Source organism: Equus caballus, chromosome 4 (genome assembly GCF_041296265.1).
Source record: "Equus caballus isolate H_3958 breed thoroughbred chromosome 4, TB-T2T, whole genome shotgun sequence".
NCBI classification, from domain to species: Eukaryota; Metazoa; Chordata; class Mammalia; order Perissodactyla; family Equidae; genus Equus; species Equus caballus.
The window spans coordinates 90,902,122-90,917,586 of NC_091687.1; the positions used below are offsets into that span (position 1 = coordinate 90,902,122).

General features: G+C 46.9%; 1 protein-coding gene across 1 annotated transcript in view; it reads right to left on the reverse strand.

The window, feature by feature from the left end:
* The window catches only part of PLXNA4 (plexin A4), a 432,314-nt gene that overhangs the window by 198,047 nt on the left and 218,802 nt on the right, over nt 1-15,465 (reverse strand). The window lies entirely within an intron of this gene.

Genomic DNA, 15,465 nt, shown 5'->3' on the forward strand with positions numbered 1-15,465 from the left:
CAGACAGCAGAGAAGAACTCGCCGGAAGTGGGGAGTGTTCAAGAAGTCAGGACAGGCTTGCCAATGGAGGTGGGACGTCTCCTCAACAGAAACCTTCGTGTGCTGGGCGGGTCCCACTGGCTCAGGGAGGTTGGAGGAAATCAGAGCAGAAGGGGCGGGACTCTGCCTGTCTCCGCTTTTTCTTTGAGACTTACTCACAAATACATTTCAACCCAGGATACGCGTGCTTATAGACAACTGAAGGAAAAGTCCCAATTATATGCGACATGCATTCTGATATTTCTCCTTTTTAAAATATGAGATGCTAGTTATGAATCACTAAATTGCTTTCATGACACATTAATGGGTCTCGAGGCACAGTTTAAAAGTCATTGGACTGAATGATCTCAAAAGGACATTGCTGGTTTCCCATTTTGTGGTTCAAAACCAGGGGGATGGCTTCCTCTACTTGTTCCTCCACAACAGCCTTCCCAGGGCACGGCTGGTGGGGGGTTTGTGGGGAGGGGTCTCTGGCATCATCTTGTTACCAGGATTCCCAGCTTAAAGCTAATTAGACAACGTGTGCAGAGTGATAATGGGCTCCCCCAGTTCCTCCCCATCCTGCACCTGCTCCCAGCCCAGAGCTGGTGTTCCACTGGATCCTCAGCAAGAAGAAAGAAGAAGGAAACTGGGCAGGTGGGAAGGTGGCACCAAGAACCAAGCAACTGAGTGTAACCTAGGCCAGGGTGAGCACCAGGGGAGGCTGCAGACGGGAGGGGGGGTGTCTGCCCTCACCCCAACTCCTCGCTGGCTCCAGCTGCTAACAGCCCCATGGGGAGAGCAGGTGTGGCTGGAACAGCACTGGGCTGCCTAATTGTGCCTGGTACGCAGCTGCCAGAGGGCCATGACCACCGTGGGGGGTCTTCAAGGAGTTGTCCGGGCTTGGAGGGGGCTTCTCCCTGAGGGCAGGACTGCCGAGAGCTGAGTCAAGGCACAGGGTGCCCAAGAGAGAGCAATCATGGAGGAGAATCTACACAGTGACCCACTTCCCTGGGGTCCCGTGGGAATGTGCTGGTGAGATGCTGTCCAAGGCTTTGCCACCGTCCTTTTCTGGTAGGTACTGATGCTAGAACTTTGCAGGAGGGCAGTCTGTTGGCACAGCGCGGGACTCCTTCCACCTGTCAGCCCCTCCCATCCTCCCTGTCTTCTACACGCAGAGAACTTCACTCCCTCTCTGGGGTCCTGTAAGACCTAATTCTTCCCTGTTTATAAGGTGCTTTGAGCATAGCAGTGTTTTGTATACATATTTAGCTACTGTTGTTATACTAATTAAATGCATTTAACAATTGCAATGATTTTATAACATCTGTAACTTTTTTTTACACTACGTATCATCTCTGCAATGGAATTCTTGTGGCTCGGTGTAAAATATTTAAGTGGCAGAGAGTGGAAAGCAATCTTTTTTATTTTCGTGCTGTATGAGTTTTTTGCTCACTTTAGAAAGTGACACCTCAGATTCTGTAGCCTGATTGCAGACAATGGGGAAGTCAAGATTTAGGGGCCACTCATTCTATCAGGGCCAGAATCAGGATTGGACTTCGTGGTGAGTTAAGCAAGAGGGAGAGGGGGCCCTGATGGCCTTCTGCCATTCGTATGTACAGATATTGGACTAAAGGAGAAATGCTTTTCCTGATATTTCTTCCAACGCCCCTCAGAAGCCCCAGTGCCCAGGACACAGGTATTGAACGGGAACATAAGGGGTAACCTCATTAGGGTATAATTTTCTGATCAGAAAATAAACCAGATTATAAAACACCTTAATTTAAAAGTGTGGTACCATACATTGTTTTTGTTCTATTTACCAGACTTTTCTATTATCCAGAATGTCTGTACATTTACATCGACAGGTTAACGTTTGGGATGATTACTCTGGCACTGTAAAATTCTTGACTTGTTCCAAATTACTTCTAAAAATGTATTATATTCAGCATAGTTTTCTTGTGAAGGCAAATTGTTTGCTTTTTAATCTTCTGAAAATACATCACCCCTTGCTCCAGTCTGGGGTTCAGTGACTCATAACACCTTACCCCATAGCATACTTCTCTCCAGCATCATCCACAATGACCATGAGCTTTATCAGAAGCAAGGACTGGGGCTGCTGAACAATACGAATATTTTGAGTCCGGGAGAAGAACACTATTTTAACAAAGAGTGTACCCTTTTCTACAATAAGGGGGTTGGTTTAGAGATTGCTAAGATTGCCAAAATCTAATTATTCGATGATGCTATGACTCAGAAGCCTGCATCCTCCTCCAGAGGGTGTTCATTCCCAAGTCTGCCCTCCTCTCCCCACTGCCCCAAAGCACATGAGTTCATTCTCCTTAAATGAGTCAGCCTTGTTGGGTGGTTTTCTAGTACTTTCATTCTGGGGCTTCCTGGGCCAAAATAGGAACTTTTTTTTTTTTTTTTTGCGTAATACTCAAGACCATCGTAAATCAAATGATGAGTTCTGACAATATCCATGAAATGCTGAGTTTCAACTCAGAAAACAAAGATACCATTGTTTGTTCTTCTCTCATCCAAACCATCAGAGAATATGAATTTATGATATCTCAATGCTCCTGGAGCTCTTCGAAGACAGGATAGGGGACACAAGCCCCTGGATCTGTAAGCCTTTATCTGCTTAGTCATCTTCTCTCAAGACTTTTTCCTCATTCTAGGGGAGAAGTGGGGGCTGCTGGTAGTACGTCCCACCCAGCACATGCCACTTGGCAAGACCTGTGGGAGTTGCTGGGCCACTGTCTGCTGAGCATGAAGAAGCCACTGGTAGAGACATAAACAGCCTCTCAGCCTGGGGAAGAAGTTGCCAGACCGTGGAGGAATGATGGTGGGGCTAACATATTCTTTGTCATCTGCTTGCCCTACCATTGGTGGAGGGATCCAAGGACCCAGCTGAGAAGAATCACAAGGAAAGCCATATTCTCGTGGAAATAGCTTCTGCTCTCCAAGTATTCTAGTCCATACCAACTCTGTTTCGGATTTAGGATTTAATGAGCTTCATTAGTAGCATAAGTAAGAATGTTAATGGTTTGTTTCCTTCAGAGTGACGGATGGCATATCACCCAATGAGCTACTGGGTCTCAGTCATGTTCACACCCAAGGTGCTTAGCATCCGATCCAGGCAGCACCTATTTTTGTTGTGAATTTTCCAGAATAGTCCTCTCAAAGTTCTCAGATTGTACGTCCCGATTTGAGGGTTCAGAAATTATGGGTACTACCGCTTGTGTCTCCTTAATCTCTTCCCATTTGGTACTCAGTCTGATCTCAAAACCCCAACTGCTCTGGCTTTCTCTCACCCCCCGAGATATTCTGGAACAGAAGAGGCTTCCTAGGCAAGAAGCAAGAAGGGGAAGGAACACTTACAGAGTACTCACTGTGTTCCAGGTGCTTGCCTCCCAGGAACCTCAGAGGGTGGCTTCCACCAACCCCAATTTACAGATGAAGAAATTGAGGTCAGAGACAAAGGAGCTAATAACCGGCAAAGCTGGGAATTGAACGCAGCACATTCAGACGCAAAGCTCCCTTCACCAAAACGTGTTGCTTTTCAGCAAAACAGTTGAGCACCTGGTTGTTTTCTCATAGTTCCACGAGTGTTCTTCTTGCTTCCCTGACCAAAATAAACCCCCTGTGAGGGCAGCAGCCAAGCCTCTGCTGACTGAATAACTAATTCCTATAGTCACAAAAGTTAAAAGCCAATTAGAGCAGCCACTTCGCTTCGGCGTGGACTTGGTTTCCGACCTCTGCTGGCTTCCTGCTCTTACGCACACCCAGGAAATTTGGGATGTGGAGCCAACAAAAGCTGTCTCTCCCAATCCACTCTGCTGTTGTAATAACAAACCATAAAATTAACTAAATTTTACCACGGTGTAATGTGCAGCATAAAAGCAGTGGCAATGTGTCTGCAGGGCAAGAGAACATTCCATTGAAATCAGTTTCTCTTTATTGCATTGCCAACATTTAACAATTTCTCCCCTATAAAGGCGGGAGAATAGCATGAGCAAAAATAGAATGGACATTTGCAAATGTGCTGCCGATACCTGCACATATATGCAGCCATAGGTGATGTGGAAAGAAAAACTGACAAGGGTCATGTGTGCATGCATGCTCACACACACTTCCCAGGTCCATGCACATCCCTGGCTGTGGAAGCACATCTGATCATGCACACGAATACTCAGGTGCACACACAGGAACACATGGCTGAAAGAGCGCACATATACCTGTGCCGCACACATTTGTACTTGCTCAACACGCACGTACCAATGGACAGTCATATGGAGAGGGATGTGTTTTATTCTCTTTTCATATAAATTCCACCTCTGGAATTCTGCAGTCAACCGCACCCCAGTTGTAGCAAGTTCAGCCCAATTCTGAGTAACAATATTTAAAAGCTGGAACACTCTCTTTCTGATCTATTGCTTAGAAAAGACAGCCAAGGTGGCTTCAGTGGTTTCAGCAGGCTTTGCTTGATCCAAAATGACACAACCTGCCTCTGTTCAAAAAAGAGCAGAGGACAATGAGCTTGAGGGGATGTGAGGCTCTGCTTAGAACACATTTCCAGGCGGGGAAACGTGCCCTGCTCACTAACAGGGCCTCTCTTCCACTTTGGGAGAAAATGGGTGTGCAAGAACAGAAAGCCACTCACAGCAGCTGAGTGAGTCTGCGGCCGACAGGATCTGCCTTTGCAGATTCTGCAGAGCCAGGAAGTTCTCCTGACTATCTGCCCCAAGTCCTTCCTGGAGCAATTTAAGTCCATTTCCTCTCATGGTGAAGAAAAACAGCTGCTCATCACACACTTTATGTATATACTGTAGAAACCTGTTATTTCTTTACCTCTCAAATGGAGAGGTCCTCTCTGAAATTCACTAACACTTTCATGGTCTATCCATCTCAAATTCCCAGCTGCATACTGTGGTGAGGGCAAGTTCTTAAAACTTCCAATTGCTGCCAAGACTGCAGGATCAAAGGCTACTGGGTACCTTGTAAAGAGCACTGGACGAGGAGTCAGGAGAGCTGGCTCCACGCCAGTTCTGCCACCAGCACAGGAACCTTGACAGACTCAAGTTCTTCCCACCCTGTAAATGAGGCAGTGACACTTTAGCGGGTCAGTGAGGCCCCTCCAAACTCTATGATCCCCAAATGTTTTGAAATCCACTGGTGAAAGGCAAATGCTAATCTTGCTTTTATGAAAAAACATCACACAGAAAAGAATACCTCTGATGTTGTCAAAGCCAGTCAGCTATTAAGACTGGATGAAATGTGAGTGGTAAGAACGAGTTGCTCCATGATTTCAGGACAAATCGTCTTAAAAATGCTGCCAGTGCAGTAATTACTCAGATATTTACACAGTGATTAACATCCTCACCCTCCAAATCACGTGAGGATGTTCTATAGACAGCAAGATGTCCTTCTAGTCTAGCCATGGAATGTCTTGTAATGCTCAACATTCAACAACTAATTACTTAGTGACCACATTGTAAATATTGGGGTATGGTCTGGCTACAGAGACACAACGCTGAACAAGAGACAGGATCTGCCCTTAAGTAAGAACTGTGGACACTGATGACCCTGACTGCCCACTCCCCTCATCTAGCACTCCGCTCCCATCCTCTAGACAAGAAAATAATCCTTTTCTTCCCCAAGAAGACCAATTTCCGGGCCCCAACAGCATCCTCAAGTGACACTTGTGTGTTGGGCTGTCCACACACTGAATAAGGGAGGAAGAATGGCTCACCTCACTGTGAGCAGGATGACATGGACCACCCATTGCCGTCTTCCATGCCAGGCCCCTTTCCAGGGGCACCGTGGCTGAAGAGGAGGCAATGGAAGCCCACAGATCCTTCCATGATGAGATGCAGCTTCTTCCAGAATGTGGAGAAGCCCAGGAATGAGAAAGACCCCACAATGACTCTGTTCTCATTCAGGTGATTATTCAGCTAGTAAATACAGGGTGAGCAGCATCCTTGTCGTTTTACAGACCAGACAAACAGGCCCAGAGAAGGAAAGTGATCCACATCTGGAGTCAGAGAATGTTAGAGCTGGACTAATGTCAGAGACCTTCTACACACCCGCATTTTGTACGTGAAAATTCTGAGGCCAGAGATATGACTTGTCCTTTATTGCCCAATCCCAAACCTGAAGTTTCCTACCACACCGTGCCAGTGAAAGCCAGTGAAAAACACATGCAAGTTTGTCTCACGAAGTAATCTCCCAGCCTAAATTTCATATCAGTTCTCAATCATATACTCCACAGATCAATTTTCCATGTTTTAGCCCATGAAAAGATATGTTTTACTAAAACCATCGAACTAGAGATTCCTTTGATTCCTCCTTTCACAACTATTTATTGTGTACATACCATATGCAAGGCATTGATAAAAAAGGGAAAAGTGTTCCATTTTGTGAAAAGTAGCAATCATGAATGTATCTGCTCACATGTAAATAAAGAAACCTTAATAATATAACTTCTCTCTCCTCTCTCTCTTCCTCTCTCTGCCTCTGTCTCCCCCTCTCTCCTTTCTCTCTCTCTCCTTGGATACAATAATTGGAACCGATTAGACTTGAGTTTCCATCTTTTTGGGTTAGGGCAGGATACTCGAAGGCCCCCACACTTCACTGAGATGCTGAATTCCCATGCCTGCATTAAGGACTTATTGTGACAAGACTATTGAAGACTGCATTTTCACTGGAAGCTTCTTTGAAAGCATTGAAAAGAGCCTCCAATGATTCCTATCTAAAAGGACCTAGCATAGAAGCTGAACGTAATAATGAAGACTTTTTTTCACCAAAGACCCTGTAGTATACACACACATCATATATGATAACTAATATAGATCTGGACTGGAAATACTCACGCAGCTTCCCTGCCTGGCTAGAGCAGGGCAATGGTGATAGAGTGGAATTCTAGATACTCCAGACCCCAAATGGATATTTTCACTCTCTAGGTCTTGCCCCCAACCTTGGCTCCAGACCAGTCCCACAGTGTCTGTGGCACAGCTGACACTGAGAACTCAGTGGCTTCTACTCAGAGCCCTTTGTGGCCTGGTTAAACTTAAAGGGTTGAACATCCAAGGAAAATCACACCACACACTTCTCCCACCCTCTCTTCGCTATATTACTTACTCAAGCTAAAATTGGGGGAAAACGGACTTCATGTACTTGTCTGAAGAGAAGCAAGTAGAAGAAGAGCCGATGCTGAAGAGCATGTGTAGAAAGAGCAGAGGGCACAGTTGCTAGGCAACCAGCCCTGGTCCACCAGAGAGGGGTGGGGCTTCTGTGTCCCCTGCATGTAGATGAGCCTCAGATAGTTCTGAGCATCAGCTGGTGGGGCCTGCAGGTTCTTCACCATCTGCCTCCCCATCCCGGTCCCCATAATAGGCAACCCATGGATTTACTGTGCCCCAAGGATAGCTCTGCTCAATGGAGAGAAGCAGAAAAGAGGGGCATAAAGAGGAATGGGAGGAAACAAAAGAGATGGGAAAGCAAACAAAAGACTCAAGCAATTGAGACCAATAAAAGATCTGTTTTATGGCATCATCCCTAAAGTCCAGTTTTCTAGGTTCTTAACTCTTTCTGCAGAACCCATAGCAGTTACACAAGTTACGTAGAGACAGCGAGAGCCAGTCTTGGAAGTAGCTGTAGAAGCTTTCAAGGAGTGTGAGGTGATCAGCCTGTGCAAAGGACAAGAGAGCAGGTTTCTGCGAGAGGAGCGTCAGTTGTCTTGGGAGCATAGAGCACCTTTTCTGACCAGTTTTGCTTCTTTGCCTGCACTTCCTATTTTCCATGCGTGGCTCTTTGAAGAAGGGCAGTTCACATTGGGTGGGGACTCCACCTCAGCCAGGGCCCCTCCACTGAGACAATGACTGTCATGAGTTGGGAGGACTCAGCCCCTTTTTCAGCATGAATTACATCTGAGCACAACTGGACATTCATTCACCAGGACTGAACAAGTTTCTGGAAGGGAAAGGAAACAACAGCAACATGAAGCTTTCTCCAATTAGGCCTGGGGTCCCGTGGCCTTTAACACACCACATTTCATCTAATCTGAGGCACCAATTGCACAGTACACTATAATTTTGTGTACTACTAAGAAAGAAAAAAATACTGGCAATTAACTATGACAACACATTGATTGTAAGATGCCTTCAATTCGGAGATCTTAAAATGTAAAGGAAAATGTGCTTCTTAGAATTGTGAAAATACAGTAAAATCTAAATGCTTGAAGATGGCATTCAAGCCCTTCACAGAATGGCCCCAGCATGTTTTGAGCCTCATACCCTGACCCCACTCTGGGGACCAGCTCTTCAGCCAGACCGGGCTCTCCCCCATTGGCACACTCGCCCCTCTCGGTTCTGGCCCGGGGCTGAAGCTGCCGCTCCGCCTGGCGCCACCTCCCTGCCTGCACCAGACCCCACACCTGGATTCATCCTCATCACGGCCTTTGCCCGCCCCTTCACAGCACAGTCCTATGTATCTCAGGGTTTGGTTCTTTTGCTAGGTTATGAGCTCCTCGAGGAAGATAAAAGAACCATAGTCAACATTTACTGAGTATTTACTGCATGCCAGGTAATGGAAGTGTATACTCCATACATTTCACAAGTGGGGGCTGTTATTGTCTGATGGAAATCCGATATCGAGAGTAACTTTGCCAAATTCACACAAGCTATCGACTAAGCATATTACCTAGTCTAAATAGGATTCAAACCCAGGTCTGGGGGACACCATTGCCCCATTTTTAATCATTTTGGATCTTAGTGGCCTAAGGACCAGCATCATGCAAGGCATGACGGGAACACTCAGTCAACGTGTGTGACGTGAGTGAGTCAATCCCTCATGGACTTGTCCTCTGGCATCGAAATGGCTTTGAGGAGGCCATCTAGGCCTTTTCCGTCTCTTATTATTCCTCTTCCCCACGACATCAGGAAAATCATTTCTGCCGCTAGGGAATTTATGATTGTAAATAAAACAAAGCCTTTAAGACATTACTGAAAACTAAAGAAAAAGGCAAACTCGATAAAAATAATAACATTGGATAAAGGTATGAATAACAATGCTGATAATAACAATAGAATTCATGAGCCATAGTAATATGCTTAGGCAAATCACAGTTTTGTGAATATAATGAGTTACAAACAGATTCATCTCGGCTATAAAATAAGAAGCTTCTGTGATTGTTGCTGTTGTCCTTATAAATTAAGCTGGGCTTTAAAATATCATGCTATAGAGAAGGTTGTGCTTTAATAAACTCGAAAGCACAGCCTGGATCCAGAGGCCTGCCTCCTGTTTCTCTGGCTAGGGGACATTTGTGGCTCCAGATGTGAGGCCCGCATTCCCGCTGGTCACCTCGAAGGCCGGAGTGCGGGTGACCTCTGACTTTCTCAGCTTGGCTTAAGGAGAAGGGAGCCCAGCTATGTGTTTTCCCTCAGAAGCTGTTTACGAAAGGACTGAGGGACGCTGGCATCGGGAATCTCCTGGGAAAGGCAACGAAGGGTGCTGTTCAAAGTCCTAGTGTTGAAGATCCATTTAAAAGAGAAAGATTCTTTTTTAAGGTTAGAAAAATACACTATAAAAAGAAAAAAGGAAGCCACTTTGAAAGGACAAAGAGTAGACAGGGTGCACTCTTTTGCTGGGAAGTCCTTTTTCAAAAAATTTTTTAATTGTGGTGAAAAAAAATTGTGGTATGACATCAAATGTACCATCGTAACCATTTTTTAAGTGTGCAGTTCAGTGATGAGTACCTTCCCATTCTTGTGCAACCATCAGCCCCATCTACCCCCAGAATTCTTCATCTTGCAAACCTGAAACTCTATCCCCATTAAACAAGAACTCCCCGTCCTCGCTGGCCCGAGCCCCTGGCACCCGCCCTTCCACTTTCTGTCTGGAAAGCCCTTTTTAAATGGACCACTTCAAAATTATTATTGCACTGCTCTTTCAGAGAGCTGAAAGTCCTTCTGAAACTTTCGTCCTTTGAAAAGGGAAGAGTCGTCCTTCCAGGGTCCTCTGGCTTAGAGATGCAGGTGAGAGAACAAAGGGGAAACTGAGGTTTGCCTTTGAACACACAATGAGTAGGTTAAGCACAAGCGGGCACCACCTCTCTGATAACAAACACGTAGTTTAGAAATACTGTTGTCACCCTCCCCCACTCCCACTGGTAACTCCCATCGCACCCACTGCTGACTCGGCTACTGTGCCTTCTCAGGACACATAAGTGACGTTGTTGCCTGGAGGCAAGAGAATAGATTACTTGCCTTCTTGGAAGCACCTGTGCTTTCATGTGTGAGACAAGTCGCCTGAAATGAGCACACCTCCACAGCACCCATAGCACATAAGGCATGCCATCAACGGGCTGCAGGGGTGTCAAGACATGGATTTTCCCCTCCGCTCTTGGGGAGGCAGTTGTCTGCCACCTCGTGCAGTGTGCCCCATAGAAATGATCATTTCCCGTGTGCCATGATGTGATAAAGGACTGTTGACGTATGGATCTTCCTGTTTCATGAGACACAAAGTCCAGAAGAACTCTGAGCTCCCTGGGGGGGGAGGGGGAGAGCAGGGAGTAAAGGACTACTTAGAGTCCCCACTCCCAGAGAGAGGGACCAGGTGCCTTGCCTACTGTCTGCGCCCTGAAAGAGTCAGCACCAGCCCCTGCACATGAGGGCCAGCATCCAGACCCCTGCCCTTTCTCTCAGTGCTAGTCTTATCTTCCTCCTCCCTCTTCTCTCATTTACGTTGTTCCATCATCTACGTGATTGGTTTGACGCAGATTCCCAACAGCTATTCATCAAAACATCTTGTATTTCTGCCTCTGTCCTCAAAGTGTTGTCATGTCACTTCCTGTATCACAATTTGATTATGTGTCAAAGAAGGGCCGAGTTGAGAAGAACTCACGTTTCAGTGGAACTAGGGGATAATAATCTTTCCAAGGCAGGCAGGGATCCTGGGTCTACAACCCCCACAACACACACGGCAGCAGGGAGAAACCCTCCCCTAATAAGAGAAATGAGGATCACGGTAGATCCAGTGTGCTCTCTGAAGCATCTCATCTCAGCTTTCTCTCTGGAAATTTGTACATACTGAATATTCCCCCCAACAGAACAGTACCAGCAATTGATAAACGTTGGTGAAATGAACAAATGGATGAATGCGTACATATATTTGGCTCTTAGATCTTTAAAATGACTCCTTTTGGGGATGGGTGTAGGTGTGAAAGTAGGAAATCCCATTGATGAGCAGAGTGCTTAAACGAATAATCAACAAAACTTAGGCACTAAAGTCCAGACTCTTAACACACTAAGACCGGTTACCGTGACTGACTAGTACGAGAGTTCTCAGAGCACAGACAAATATACGACACTGGTTAACTAACTTTTCTGCTACATCAGTGCTCCAAAAGATCATCATTAATCTCAGCAAATGAACAACGCCAAAAACTTATTTGGATAAGAGTGAACTGTAATAATCTGTATATCCACGGGTGCTTGTTATACATGCACAAAACATTAACGTTGTTCCTGCTTATCTTTTAAGGGCAAGAAAGTTCAAATTTACCCAGTATGTTGAGCTCTACTATAGAAAGGCACATTATGTCTCATCTACAATTATGACAACTACCTAGCTTCCTACGAATCTCTGTTGGTTGAATGAATGAATGAATGAATAAGTCAAGAGGAGCAACTGTCAGAACTCATGGGGACGGAAATGATATAGTCCATGGTTCTAACATACATGAGTCCTGGTCAGTCAGTTGCTCTGTGCCCTCTAAATCTTCTGGGCTCTGCCAGCCAACCCCATTTGGGAACTTCCCTCCAATAACCATGACTACATTACGCTCCTGGCAGGGCCCCAGGGGCTCCAGTGTCTCACCCCAAGAGTAGCTCTTCTGGTAGTGCCAGAACTGCCCCAGCCTTGTGGAAGAGCCCAGCTGGACCATAAATTGTCCAGACAAAGATAAAGACACACATTTTCTCTTGGCTCAAAGGACTTCAGCATGGCACATTACCCTCGCCTCTTCCAGGCCGGCACGGGTGTTCACATGGCTTCCCCTTCCTCCACTCTTTCTCCTCTCCCACTCCATCCCTTTCTCTTCTTTCCCACCTGCTGCATGAGCCATAAGGCTCCTATAATTCCTGGTCATCAGAGCTGCATATCATTCTAGAGCTAGTACAGCAGGCTGTTTGTTGGGGTGACCTTGAAATGACCCTCTCTCTGGGTCTGAGTCTCAGCGCTGGTTTAACCTTGTTTCCACAGACAGCTGTGGGCTGATGAAAAGCCTCAAGTTGAAGTCAGCAGATCCTGGTCCAGACTCTGCTGCTTGCTACCTGGGTGACTGTGGGCAAGTTGTTTGATCTCTCTGAGCCTCACAAAATAATGCGAACCTCAGAGGATGGTTGCAAGCGCCAAATGAGATCTCTCATCGCTTTAATTAAATTTAGCATTTCTAGCATGCCTTGAAGGTTACAAAGTATCTTCACATCTTCGGATCACCTAGAGGGAAGCAGGTAGGTATTTTAACTCAGTTTTACAGGAAAAAATTAAAAAACCAAAGTTCAAAAATATTACGTGACTTAGTCAAGTCAGTAATGGAGGAGGCAGGATGAACACCCAGCTTATCAGGTTCCTCATCCTGTGCTAATTCCACCTCTCTCTCTGGAAAGCAAGTCTTGTGGACTCCATGAAAGGACACGCCATCCTTCACTTACACTTTGTAACTCAGTTTCTCCCCTCTGCTCACCGCAGCAACAGCATATGCCCCTCTCCTACTGAAAATGGTTAGGATTGTATAAGGCACTGGCTAACGTCCTGTGAGATACTTAGAGATCAGCTCTGGATGAATTACACACACACACATCTTACCAGAAATGTGGACCAGTCTCAGCTCCTGGAGGAAGTGCCCTTGCAGAGGTTCAGGTAGATATTATTGACAAGCTGTCTGTTCAGAGCTCTGAATGCAAAGGGGAGGTATTTCTGATGGTGATATCAATACGCGGTGAGATTTGCTCAGCAGTAAGAGGATGACATTAAATGAACGGTCAGAGGAAGAAATAAAACTGCATCCCTCTGCTGACCTTGGCAAAGATGATAAAATATAAACAACATGGATGTTACCCTGATTCCATTTTTTCTCTTTTTTCTCATTACCACTTGGGATAATTGGCTAATACAACAAGCCAAATAGGAAACCTCCTGGATTTTTTGCCAGCCCATTGCCCGCTCTCAGGTGGAACGACTTGTACTGGGTACCGTCAAAGCACTCTCAGTGGAATGCCCTCCCCGCAAAGAAGGAGAAACAGGGCAAAGCCAGAGCTTTCTTTTCTAGCCCAGAAAGGTTACTGGGAAGAGCTCAAGGGCCGATGTGGGGTGGGAAGCTGGGATGCATCTCCATGACAACCACCAAGGCCCAAGGCTAGTTTCATCACCTGGAAACTAAGCAAGATGAGGACGAGGATGGAGGGAGTATCTGTCAGGAAGTTTGGATTCTGTAAGCGTGCGCCTGTCTGCATGCTGGAGTGTGTTGTGGCTAAGCGGGGATGGGGGAAGGGGAACAAAAGAATTGGGAAAGGGACTAGGAAATTGACAAAGCCAATGCCAGCTCAGTGGAGAGGTATTTCTGGGGAAGAGTTTGTGCTGCCCCAAAAGAGAGCTGTCCCAGAGGACTAAGCAGGAAAGGTTGGGTGGGTCACAGAAGGAGAGGCAGTCAGAGAGTCTAGCCTTGAGCCATCACCCAGGGGGGCAGGCAGTCATGCGCTCCTAGAAGAGTCTGCAGACCACATCCGAGGGCCGGGAGGGAAGGCAGTTGTCCAAGATCACACAGATAGTGGCCGAGCCCAGACCCCATCCCAGCCTTCCACCTCTCCAGCAGGGCCATCTTTGTTTCTTCAATCGACTTCACTTTCTCCTTCGCCCCTTTTACAGGCCTTCCAGGCAGCATTTGACCTTCTGAGGCACTTTGATGCTACCAGCGTGTTCATTTTAGCCAGATTTGCCCCTGCAAAGAAGCACGGACACAGGGGAGCTGGACACTGTGATTTAGCTGCCTTCCCGGGCATGGCTCTTCTGGGACAGATATGAGAGCAAGGATAAGAGGGAAGGAGGAAGCTTTATTTGCCTCGCAGTTTTTCTGTAGGTTGGTGCTGGAGAAGGGATTTATGGGGTAGGAGGTGTCGGATATAGATCTGCTCTTCTCCCCCACCTGCCATCTCTCAGCAGGAAAGACGAGGGCCGGGTAGCCACATTGCCTGGGTTAGAACGCTGGCCCCATCACTTACGAACTGTATAAGCTTGCCAAGAAACCTCTTTGCCCCAGTTTCCTAATCTTTAATACAATAACAATACCCACGGAGGCCTAAGACGTCGTCAGCAGCCCTCCTGCCTTCCCTGAGGGAAGCCCAGTCTGAGGACACAGCTGACAAATGCATGGGGATGTGAGTGAGTGGATGAAGGAAAGCCCGTCTTCTTATTCCAAACCTTTCTCTTCTGGCTCAGTGTTTCCCAACCTTGTTCACATCATGACATGTGCAGAAAAGTCATATCTGCAGAATATGCCAAGGTGAACTGTGGCAGTTTCTCCCAGACACAGGCAGATGGCCCCCCCAGGCCTCTCCTGGTGGCTCCCAGGGCTGTGGGGATCAATATCTAGGCACACTGCAACCAAGAGAAGGCAAAGCAAGCACAGACCCAAAATATGGGGGTTGTAGGGTTGGGGGTGGGGTTGGAGGAGGCTCCAAACCCTGCGGCCAGGGAAATTCTGGGGGAAACAACTTGTTGGTTTAGGATTGTCTGGACCCACCCTGCGAGACAAGGCAGAGAGGTCACCCTGAGGAGCCCAGGCCAGTGAGCATCCATTGTGGTCCTGGGGGTGGAGGCAACCCTCCTTACACTTCCGGTCACTGTGCTACAGGAGGAAGTGGGATGACTGCTGGGGAAGTTCCCACAGCACCCACCTCAGACAGACACGGACAGGATTCCTGATGGGGGCAGCATCCCAAGTCTGTGACCCTAATGATGTGCCTCCCCAGTGAGCACTTGGGTTTGCTCACCTAAAAGAGGAGCAGCCAGTCAATTCCCCACCCCCGAAAGACCTGCCAAGGACAATAACAGCCACGGTGAGCCATCTATTAAAGGACCAAACATTTGAGCTGTTCTTGAAAGATTTTTTTTTCAATAAAAGGGTTATTTAGCTCTTTTTATCCCCCTCTCTTAACAGCACCTTTCAACCCAGGAGCTGCCAAAGAAGTTATAAGCCGGGGCTATGTATAGAAACCACATCACTCACTGCTGCAATAGAGAGCAGCAACTCCTCCACACCATTTAGGGGAGAAAAGGGAGCAACTGGATCCAGCCAAAACAGGGGCAGGATGGGCGGCTGGCAGGGGTGGGGAGTGTGGGGTGTGGTGTAGGAGTCACCACAACACTACCCGGTGTGCAGACGGG